This window comes from Arvicola amphibius, chromosome 6, assembly GCF_903992535.2.
Source record: "Arvicola amphibius chromosome 6, mArvAmp1.2, whole genome shotgun sequence".
NCBI classification, from domain to species: Eukaryota; Metazoa; Chordata; class Mammalia; order Rodentia; family Cricetidae; genus Arvicola; species Arvicola amphibius.
In genome coordinates, this window is record NC_052052.2 from 123,395,360 (window position 1) to 123,406,879 (window position 11,520).

The 11,520-nt window shown below is 42.6% G+C and overlaps 5 non-coding genes across 5 annotated transcripts in view; 4 read left to right on the top strand and 1 right to left on the bottom strand.

The window, feature by feature from the left end:
• The first annotated feature begins 207 nt into the window (after positions 1-207).
• Positions 208-279, top strand: Trnam-cau. Its single transcript has one exon. It is a non-coding gene; the product is annotated as a tRNA-Met (tRNA).
• A 753-nt stretch (positions 280-1,032) lies between these two features.
• Trnak-uuu lies at positions 1,033-1,105 on the top strand. Its single transcript has one exon. It is a non-coding gene; the product is annotated as a tRNA-Lys (tRNA).
• A 2,697-nt stretch (positions 1,106-3,802) lies between these two features.
• On the top strand, positions 3,803-3,874 carry Trnad-guc. The gene has a single exon. It is a non-coding gene; the product is annotated as a tRNA-Asp (tRNA).
• Positions 3,875-7,728: 3,854 nt separating this feature from the next.
• Positions 7,729-7,834, top strand: Trnal-caa. Its single transcript has 2 exons — positions 7,729-7,766; positions 7,789-7,834. It is a non-coding gene; the product is annotated as a tRNA-Leu (tRNA).
• Positions 7,835-11,507: 3,673 nt separating this feature from the next.
• The window catches only part of Trnar-ucu, an 86-nt gene continuing 73 nt past the window's right edge, over positions 11,508-11,520 (bottom strand). Inside the window, exon 2 of the tRNA in view lies at positions 11,508-11,520. This exon is cut by the window's right edge and continues 23 nt beyond it. This is a non-coding gene — a tRNA (tRNA-Arg).

An 11,520-nucleotide genomic window follows, 5' to 3' on the forward strand; every position in this document is an offset into this window, starting at 1 on the left:
AGAATTCCCAGAGGCAAGAGGAGCTCAAGTTCAAGGCAGACCTGGGCAATTTTGCTAGGCATTCTGTTTTCTTAACTTTCTTAACTAGATTGCAAATCATTGTAGGGAATGAAACATAAGACTGATTCCAGAAGAAAGATGGGAGAGTGCGAGAATGGAAGAGGACGAAGTATTTGTGAAGACTTATCAGGTGCAGTCTGCGTGCACAGCAGAGTGGCGCAGCGGAAGCGTGCTGGGCCCATAACCCAGAGGTCGATGGATCGAAACCATCCTCTGCTAGCTTCAATTTTCTTCCCTTTCCATTACCTACATATTCTTGTCCAAAGAACTTGAAAGATAGGTGATACGACCGAAAAAACAGAAAACTGGGTGCTATCAAAATCTTCAACGCTTTAAAGAAGCACAATATTTTGGGAAACAGTACACCATGATGCTAATTTTATGCTTTGCAGGGTCTATCACCGTCTCTGAACCAGAGTTGTGTGATGGGGCCAGGCTATGGCTCAGACCTATTCTCATAGCTTGCCTCAAACCCCTGGGCTCAGTCTCCAGAAGGAAATCCAAAACCAAATCAAAAATGTACAAGCACACCAAAGCTTGGTTAGCGATTTAGCGTTAAGCTTCAAGTCTGAAAGAACTAGGAAAGCACGGAAGACTATGAGACTGGAAGCACCTGCCCCCGCCTCGACCTCGTCTTTCCTCAAGTTTTTTCGCGTCTTCAAACTTCAGACGTGCGTCTCACCTCTACGCGCTCTGCAGAATTGAGAAAGGAGCTAGCGTGGGTAGTAACCTAAGTGCTCCACTAAGGGGATGTCACCCTACCATCGGTCTTCCCTTCCTGCCATAAATACTACATGACTCGTTAATTGTGCAACGAATATACGTTTTGAACGGAGCTCCCGACAAAACAAATCTTAGTTATCATGACGAGAAAACTGCGCCTTTGGAATAAAACACCCAAATTTTCAATTCTTAAATCCCAGTTTAGTGACCAATGATATTATGAGACCTAAAAAAACGGTCCTTACAAGAGCCTGGATAGCTCAGTCGGTAGAGCATCAGACTTTTAATCTGAGGGTCCAGGGTTCAAGTCCCTGTTCAGGCGGAAGGTAGCTCTTTTGTATCAGGAGCCACCACCAAAATTGAGAAAGGATAACACCAAATCTAACCTCGTTCTTTAAAATTCCTTTGACCCTTAACATAAACTTTAAAGAAAGGATGGGGAAAAGGGCGTAGTTGGGCGTGGGAGGGGGGAATGTCACCAGAAAATAAATTCAGTTGTGCCTCAAAACTGGAAAGGCAAACCCTTAGGCACAGCGTCCAAGATTTTGGAGTGGAGAGTAGGGAGTTTTCTAGAATTCCACAGGCAGCTGGTTTCTTGAAGCCTTAACTCTGTTTTATGACCCTATTTTTGGAATGAGGCATTTCATTTATGAGCAGCTAAGGGAAGGCTATGGGGAGTGAATATTGTACACACATGTAAACATCATAACAAAACCTATTATGTATAATTAACACAAACTAATACAGATAAAATAAAACTCCAATGAATGAGTTCCTAGCCACCATGAGTTGTGTGGTAGGTAACATGTCTCCAAAAAATTCCTTTAAAATGTTCCATTCATTATCCCTGGGCTGGTGACTCTAATCTAAAACATCTGCTAAGCCTTTATCTGTCCTTACCATTCCGAACAAGCTCTTCTCCCGTGCGGAACATTTGTACCTTCTTGAGAAGAAGTGGGAAGAGGAAGAAGACTGGGAGCCCTGGCTGAAAGACACCCAAACATGCTTGGAAATTTTCTCCTGATTTTTCCTGTTGTTTGGTTTTGCTTCTCTCAGGCAGGGCCGACCTGAGTCCAGACTGGCCTCTGTTCACTAGGCCTCTCCGTGTCTGCTACTTTTCTCTCCTCACCCGGAAATCTGCATGTCGGCTAGTGACTTATCTTGGCCCTTGAGCCTACGTTTCTCTTTGCAAAGTGCCAGGCCAAGTCACGCAGAAACGAAGGTGCTAGGATTCAAAACCGTGTATCTCACCGCCTTGAGTTTGTCACTGCTAGGCCAAAATGCTCCATTCACAAATTTATTGTGTTCGTTTTCAGGCTCGTTCTCTTTCACTTGAAATAATTAGGTCCAGCCAGGTATAGTGAGCCAAACCTAAAAGCCTAAAATGTCCTTTAAAAGAAAAATGTCCAGCGCTCCGGAGGCAGAGGTAGGCAGATTTGGTTTTAAGAGTGTTCCAGGACAGCCAGGGCTATGAAATCCGGTCTCGAAAAGGAGACGGGAATGCAGGGGAGGAGAGAGGAAGGGAGGGAGGGAGGGAGGGAGGAAGGAAGGGAGGGAGGAAGGGAGGAAAAGAGGGACGGAGGGAGGGAGGAAAGAAATGGAAGAATTTAGTCCGTGCCACCTTCACTATGTCCATTATTCTGGTGTATTGGGGGGTTTGTGAGTGGGAGGGGTGTTGCTGGTTTTTTTTTTTTTTTTTTTTTTTTTTCTGTTTTCTGGGATTGGCAGATATTCCAAAAACGTCTTTGTCACTTCGTGGTCATTATTGTCATCAAATTTGGAGATTATAACCTGTGCCAAATGAGGAACTGTCACCTATTCTCAATAAGCCAATTAAAAGAGCCACACTAAAACTGGAAAGATGTGCTCATGACGACCATATTGGGGAGAGGAGAGGAACAGAGAGATCCAGGGACCACAGCTCCTCACTGCCATCCTTAACTCCCAAGTCCTTCCAGAAAGCCTGTTTAAATCTTGGAACGATGTACTTTAATGATAAAACATATAATATAGTAAATACATAATGCAGTGACAATTTACAGACAGTTTGTTAAGTTCTTGAAAAGAATCTTTGTAAATTGGGCAGCTGGGTACGGTGGTGCACGCCTTTAAGTCCAGCACTCCCGGAGGCAGAGGCAGGGGCAGGTGGGCCAGCTTGGCCTATATAGCAAGTTCCAGGACAGTCAGGGCTGCATAAAATGAAATGAGAGAGAGGGAGAAACATAAAATTGGAATCATCTTAAATAACTATGGTAATTTGGGAAGAAATAGTGTCTTTGGGATATTAATTTTTCCTATTCATAAGCATGATAGTATTGTCCTCCTATTATTAGGCTGGGAGTGTCTTTTTTATAAGGAGGCTAATCTGTTACTCTAACCTTTTAAGAAAGTTGTGATTTCCGTGTGTTCGTCATCTGGATTAGCACCTCTTTACAGGAGAACTGGGTTCTTGTCCTTTTCGTCCTTTCCTTAGACGAACCTGTCTTTAATAGCTTGACGTCTGGGGTGTGAACCTAGATTTTAACGGCTGAGCCACCTCTCCAGCTCTTCTTTGCTCTCTTAACGGTACACAAGCACACTTCTCCCCTACTCCCTACCTTCTCATTCACATTCCATCTTTGGTTTGCTTTGTCTTTTGGAGCTAGAGTCTAAGTGCCCTCCCTGGCTGGCCTGGAATTTACTACGTAGACCAGACTGACTGTGATTACTGGCTTGTGCCACTATACCTGGTCCCACAACCTTTTTAAAAAAAGTTTTTAAAGTGTTTAATATTTATTTAATGCTGTTTATTAAACATATGCATACAGCACTTTATCTTTTATTCTTTATTTCTTGAGATAAAGGTTCATGTCTTAGCGGTACCGGTCAGATGTAAATCTTTTGGATTTGCAGGGAGAGGACGGGAGAGGGAAAAAGGGGTAGAAAAAAGGGAAAGATAAAAGAAAGGAAAAAGAAATGAGGGAAAGAAAATTATCCTTTATTTGGACTTCACTTAACCTTGCCAATTGCTACGCTGTCCTCCTCGTTAGTATAGTGGTGAGTATCCCCGCCTGTCACGCGGGAGACCGGGGTTCGATTCCCCGACGGGGAGTCAACAGACAAGTCTGTTTTTTTGCTACGTTTTGGGACACCACGGACGGTGACTTCGGCGCTTCTGGTAGTCACCAAATGATCTTTTTCTAGAGTTGCATTTTCACGATTGTTTTGGATCAGATCACCATATACTCTCTGATTAGGACAGCCTGCATGGCCTTCTTTCCGAGAGGGAGGTTCATTCCAATGCCCTTGGATCTCAGCTGTGTCCATCTGTTTCAGAATTAGTCCGAGGATTCGCTAGCAGGTGAAGCCCCGCTGGATGATGGACGAACGCCCAGGGAGGACTGCAGTGCGCGGAGCTGCGCGACTACTCTCCTTGTGTCTGAGACTTTAAGACAGCAGTTTCCACCTCAGGATCCCAAAGGAGGCGAGGGAAAGCTGACTACTCCATCTCCCCACCCCCATCGCTTTTTTTTTTTTTTTTTTTTTTTTTTTTTTTTTTTTGAGATAGGCTCTTATTTTACAGACAGCCCAGGCTGGCCTAGGACTGGCTAGTATCCTCTTCCTCCGTGGGCGTCAATCAAGGCCTAGGATTATAAGCCTCTGTCCCTTCAAAATTTGACTTTGACTGTTATTTCTGTCAATTATCTTCAAGCCCCCTTTACCTGTACAGGGATCTAGAATACACAAACGCCCTACCTGAAGTTTTTGTTGTTGTTTTCCAGACAGGGGTTCTCTGTGTGGCCTCGGCAGACCTTGCCTATGCTCTAACATAATCATAAAACTTGCTTGTATTTTAATTCATCAACAGTTTTTTTTTTTTGTAGGGTGCTGTGGGATACATGATAAATTCTGAGATCAAAAGACAAATGTCACAACTCGCAAGAGTCTATCAGCAGAACAAACTGTTGAATAAGAAACTCTCCTATACCATACAAAGGAATATAAGAACAGTCACAATGCTAAGTAATTAATCTGAAGGCTTTTTGTTTTATTTTCCTTCCCATGACCACAGTTCTTTTTGTTGTTGTTTTGGTTTGGTTTGGTTTGGTTTGGTTTTTTGTTTGTTTGTTTGCTTGTTTTTGGACACAAAGCCCTGTCTCCGTAGCTTTGGAGCCTGTCCTGGAACTTGCTCTGTAGACCAGGCTGACTTTGAACTCTTAGAGATCCATCTGTTTCTGCTGGAGTTAAAGGTGTGCACCACCACCACCACAACCTGGCTGTGACCAGAGTTCCAGACTTCAGAGAATCCACGAATCATTCAAGTTGGAATGTGTAATTGAGTGAAGGTAGATCAGGGTTTTTTTGTTTTTTTTTTTAATTTCTGATCAAGCCTGTCCAAAGTCAAAATTTATATTTGTTGCCTGAATAGGAACTCAAAGCCTGGACCCTTGGGATAAAAGCTCAATGTGCTGCCAGCTACCTGAGCTCTGGAGCTGTGCTTCTGTTCATCCTACAAACACTTTAATTCCATAAGGAATTTAACTTACTGGGGAGAGCTGAAAGACTCATTGGCTTTGGGGACAGCCAGGGTCTTACAAAAGCCTGGCTCAGCTACTACCTGTGTTATCTCAATGCCTCCACACTATGCTTACCTTCAATAGCTAAGCCAAATATGATATTTGTGATTAAAGAAAGAATGGAGATTATTCCAAGTGAGTTCTTCAGTTTGAACAGAGACGCTTGGGGATCACAGTTGCAGGCTCCCTGGCCAGCTTCAGGTGGACCGAGGAGGAATGCCACAAAAGACATGGGAATCCAGTTCCGTGGAGTTTCTTTTTTGGGGATCAGTAAGTTGTGCATAACTCTAGTAGTTAGCCCTGGTCAGAAGTTTTGTTTTGTTTTGTTTTGTTTTCAGTACTTTTGAGATGGCTTAGTAGGTAAAGGTACTTACCACCAAGCTTGAAAACGTGAGTTCCCTCTCAGGGACTCACATGTACGTAGACAGGAAGGACCAGTTCCTGCGGTTGTCCTCCAACATCCACGTGTGTGCTGTTGCCCTTGTGTACACATGTAGTTGTTGCTTGACTCTTTTGGCTTTTTGGAGGCCAGCCACCCAGTTCCCAAACACACACACACACACACACACACACACACACACACACACACACAGACTTTATCTTACTTACGAATGCTCAGCCTTAGCTTGGCTTGTTTCTAACCCACTTTTCTTATCTTAAAATACCCCATCTTTCTTTTAGCCTCTGGGCTTTTATCTTTATTTCTATATACCTTTCTTTACTTCTCTGTGGCTTGATGTGTAGCTGGGTGGTTGACCCCTAATGTCCTCCTCTCCTTGTTCTATCTTGCTCCTTCTTTCTTTTCTCCACCCTGATTTCCCCTTCTATTTATTCTCTCTGCCTGCCAGCCCCGCCTATCCTTGCTTCTGTCCTCGCTATTGGCCATTAAGGTCTTTATTAGCCCATTAGGTTTTTAGACAGGCAAAGTAACACAGCTTCACAGAGTTAAACAAATGCAGCATAAAAGAATGCAACACAGCTTTGTATCATTGAACAAATGTTCCACAGCATAAACAAGTATAATACATTTTAAAATAGTATTTTAAGATGCTCATACGCAGACGATGTAAATTAATTTTGAAAGATCTTCTAAGGAAGTCTGCTTTCTTGTATCGGGGAGGAAATGCTACTTTAAAAAAATTCAGAAGTTGTTTCATTGGTGAGGCTTTCCACTTTGGTTTCAATTTTATTTTATTTTAATTTTATTTATTTATTTATTTATTTATTTATTTATTTGTTATTTGTATTTTGAGACAGGGTTTCTCTGTAGTTTTGGTGCCTATCCTGGAACTAACTCTTGTAGACCAGGCTGGCCTCAAACTCACAAAGATCCACCTGCCTCTGCTGGGATTAAAGGCCTGTGCCACCACCACCCTGCGGCTTCATATTTCTAATCCGTTTGACTTGTGCTGTTGCGAACACATTCGGTGACAAACGGCGATCCAGTATCATATGATAGCCCTTCTCTGAAGTAGAACCAAGTTAGCTGTGTGTACTTGGATCACATCCTTTGTTGCCGCCCCTTCCCCTTCTGTGTCCCTCATAGCCGTACGTGGTTAAGCCCCCCTCACAGCCCCTGCCTAGAATGTGACAGTGTTATGAGGATGAAGTGTGAACCACATCCTACTCGCTCTGACCTTAATTCATTCTTTCTACTAGTCGGGTTTTACACAGAAGGAAAGAGCAGCATCTGACTCTCCTTTGACCTCTGTCCACCCACAGAGAAACCTGCAGCAAGTAGTGCGGTAGGTGATTTACCGTTGGTTTTACCAAGGCTGCTGTGTGAAAAGCAAGCGGGAACAATTGGATCGAACGTCTCAGAAAGAAAAAGAAGTAGGGCGATTAGACGAAAGGGGTGAGGATAGGAAAAAGACCGGGGACAAGAGAGGAAAAGAGACTGTTCCTCGTTCATTCAAATCATCTATCACAGGCCTTCACTTCAACAACAGCAACAACAACAACAAAAAGATGAATGGTATCAAAAACCCGTAGAAGAAAATTGGAAGGAGTCATGAGGTCAGGGTGGAAAACGCCCGCAAGAAAGTGCAATAGGACGGCCAATTTTATTGCCAGGAAGAGAGCGCTACAAGAGTTAGACGAGGTCCCTACCAGCAGTACTTGGTCCCTTAGAACCCTAGCCTTGGATTCAAATAAACTGATTTACACCAGGATCGACTCCGAGGAGCGGCTAGCTGGCCGTTGGGGCAGGGCTTAGCGTCGGGCTAACGTTGAGTCACAGCTACCGCCTTCTGGGGCGGGGCTGTCCTGGTTCCTTTCTTTCCGTTTAATCCTTTCAATAAGGCCAGAACTTTCATTGCAGAGCTCTGAACATAACCAGGAGCTGGCTGGTTTTCATAACTATTGATTATGGTAGCCTATGGGCGTGTGTGTCAGGATGGCCGAGTGGTCTAAGGCGCCAGACTCAAGTGTTCACTTCCTCTGTCGAGGTTTCTGGTCTCCGAATGGAGGCGTGGGTTCGAATCCCACTCCTGACACGGTTCTTCTTTTTCGTTCTCGCATCATTCATAACGCGTAGTCTGTTGATTGAACCTGTCAGGAAGAACTTTATCTGATAAGTATCACCTGGTTTTCTTTTTTTTTTTAACCCTAGTATTTTGATCCATTCTTTTCTTATTATTCTATTTTGTGCCCTTGAACCCAAACTGATCCTCCTGCCTATGTCACTAAACCCCTAGGAAAATCATTAATATGCTTAGGTTTCTTAGCGTTTATCTCTGATTATTCCCAGTGGCAATTCGTTACTGTTTTGCTTGTGATCGATCTAATTACATCAAAATGCATTGGCTCTTTGCTTTTGTTTGGGGAGTGTTATTCTTCCAGCTGACCTCCATTCGATTTTAGGCAGGACTGGCGGATATGTGGGACTGCTGCTCTGCTGTTCTGAGATTTGTTCTCTTGTTTATAATTGTTCCACGTCTCTGTTGATCCTTCTTAAGTTTCACTCATTTTCTGTTGTTGTGCTGTCTTGGTGAAGATTGTTCTAAAGGTCTTTTAGATTATAATAAATTCTAGGTTTAGGCTATAACCCAGGGGCACAGCACTTGCCTAGCATAAATGAGACTCTGGGTTCTCTCCATCCCCAGCACCAAAAACCAGTCTTGACGGGATGTTGGATGATCTCTCAACATCCTCGTGTGCTAATGGCTTTCTCCTGAATTGCATGGATTTCTGCACACAGCGTACTCTGAGTATTTTACATCTGTATTTTGGACCAGTCCTAATCCCAGGAGCTTGCTCCTTGAGTATCTGGCAGAGATCTGAGGTAGCTGAGGGAGAAGAGTCTGCCACATAGAATAATTAGGGTGTTAAGCTTCTTCTGCCCTCATTGCACATCTGTATCTTCCCCGGTGCCAGCCTTGCTCTAGCTGATCTCTGCTGTGGTCTTTTGGAACACTGTGCTGCAGTGCTCTTTCTTGGGAGCAGGGGTGAGTGGGTGAGGGAAGAAGCACCTTTCAATACACATCTGCAGAGTGTATAGGAGTCCTACTGTTCTCAAGCATCAAGTTCATGTGCTTCTTCAGCTCTCAGTACATTTTGATCTTGTACCTGTGCCTTTTTAAGATTCTCTGATATAAATCAAGTTGGTTCTACAAAGTCCATTTACCTAGTCCTTATTTTCCACTTGTTACCTGCAGAGCAATCCTTGGCTATACCTTACAAATGGGTACCACACAGTGGTTGATGCCACCATCAGTGCTGAGGCACTTCTGGACAAACAGTACGCATGGGGTGGAGCTGTTGATTACATATTCTGCTAGAATAAATGATTATAAAAATGTGAAGATTGCTGAGCAGTGTAGCACACACCTTTAATCCCAACATCTGAGGGGCAGAGACAGGTGGATCTCTGTGAGTTTGAGGAAAGGCTCCAAAGCTACCCAGAGGAAAGCCTGTCTCAAAAGACAAAAAACAAAAATAAAAAAGCGAAGACTTAGTGCCTTATGATGATTCCTTATGAGGAAGAATGATACTGGGGAAAATATGTAGATAAGAAATGGGTCATTTAAGAGAGCCTTAACAGTCACATCTGCAGAGTTAAGCTGAAAATAAATGTGCTATGCTAAAATAATTGCTAATCATTGTGGTGCACTTTTGAGATTTTATTCTTGTGTGTTTGGATGTTTTGCCTAAATGTGCTAAATGTGTATCTGCATACCACATGAGTACCTGGTGCCCAAAGAGGCCCAGAGAGGGCACTGGATTCTTTGGAACTGGAGTTCCAAATGGTTGTGAGCAGCCATGTGGCTGCTGGAAACCAAACAACAGTCTTCTGGGAGGACAGCTCTGGAGAGCTGAGTAATCTCTCCAGCCCCAACCCCCTCTTTTTTAAGTAATGAAAATTCTGCTGGTGACTCACACTTGCAATGCAGCACTCGGGAGGCAGAGGCAGAAGAATCACCACAAGCTTGAAGCCAAACTTGTGTCTATATAATGAATTCTAGGTCAACTATGGCTACAGCATGAGATTTTTTATTCAAAAAGCAAACAAACAAGCAAGACAAAAGTATGAAACGATGTTTAAAAAACAGACTTTGGGAAATGGGCAAATAAAGATTGTGGTCTTTCAGAGAAGGTGAACAGAAAAGGGTCACACTAATTTTGGGGGCACAGAAAAGGGTTACAATGTTTTTGGGGGGACACAGAAAGGGGTTACAGCAGAGAGAGTTTTGACAAAGGAAAAGACAAATCATATACAATACTAGTTGCTGTGACATTAGCAGTCTCAAAACATTAAGAGGTCATTGTTGGTGCAAAGATAGCAAACATTACAAAATTCAAAGCTTACAACAACCCACACGTATGTGTAAATGTACACATTATCATTTATTTACTAAGACCTTTGTAAATAATCCTCTAGCCCCAATTGTACAGAGAGCTGAAAAGTAAGTCTCCTTTCCCTCTCAGACACTACTTCCTTATTTCTCAAAGCACGGTCAGCACCCGTGAAGCCACCTCGTTTCATTCCTGACTAAACATGATTTTTGTTAGGATGAGCAATAAGTATTCTCGGGGTCGGGATGTTGGAAGATGTTCTTCGCTCAGCAAAGGGAGTTTTCCCTTCCTGCCACACAGTAGCACAGAGGCTTGCTAGAAACCCAGTGAGAGTAGAGCCCAGAAAAAAGACTGCTTTCCTGTTTCTCTCTCTTTCAAGGAGCCTTTAGCAAAGTTGGGGCCATAGCCCTTGATGCCAGGCTTTCTGTCCTTACAATGCAATGTGCTCAAAAACATATATACAGTTATCTTTACGACATTCCGATTCCACTTTCTTGAGACACGTCCCCCAAAGTAAGTGTGCTTTGTCCTTTTTTTCTCTCCGTGAATGTGTGTGTTTAAATCTATATCAAAATTTTTTCATAAATACATTACAATTTTGCTTCATAAAGCAAAATGTGAGCTGTTTATAATAGAATAGTATAGGCAGTTTATGAAATATTATATGATTTATGTAAATAATGAGATGTCACCACACGTTAAACCATATCACAACACAAAAGATGGACAATCTGTGTTTATGTATGGACCTACGTAATATCTACATGATACATATTCCTACACATATTACCTAACATATCCTATGTTATATATTTATTTATGTCACATGTTTATCATAATGCAAACTTTCAGAAACGAGACACAGAATACTTCAAACAAGGCACCAGCCAAGGGAATTAAGGAAGTAGTTTTTTAGAATGAAAAAAGATGTGTTATTCAGTTGGGGTGATGCGAGAACTTTCACATATCCTTGCTTTAAATCACAGTATATTACACAGTAAATTACAGTATATTGAATCAAAAATTGAATTTTGATTACTTTTTTTAGATGAAATCTTTACGCTGCCAAGGAATACTTCCTACAGTTGAGAGGGTGGAGGTCTGGAATTTGAGGAGGTAGAAAGCAGATATTGTAAACAAACAATAAAAGAAAATGAGAAAAAAAGGTTTAAGTATTATAATAAAATAAAGTAAAGTGAAATGCACACACAGCTTCTTCAAGATGACACTTTTTACGTTTTGAGTTCTAGTTTTTTTCCTCAGCATCGCTGGCGGTGTTTGGGAGAACGTAAGAAATGCTGATGCCAACAGCAGAAAGCATAGTGGATCGCGCACTCACTATCACCGTTAGATGCCTCACAGGCAAAACACCACCGACTCTGGCGGG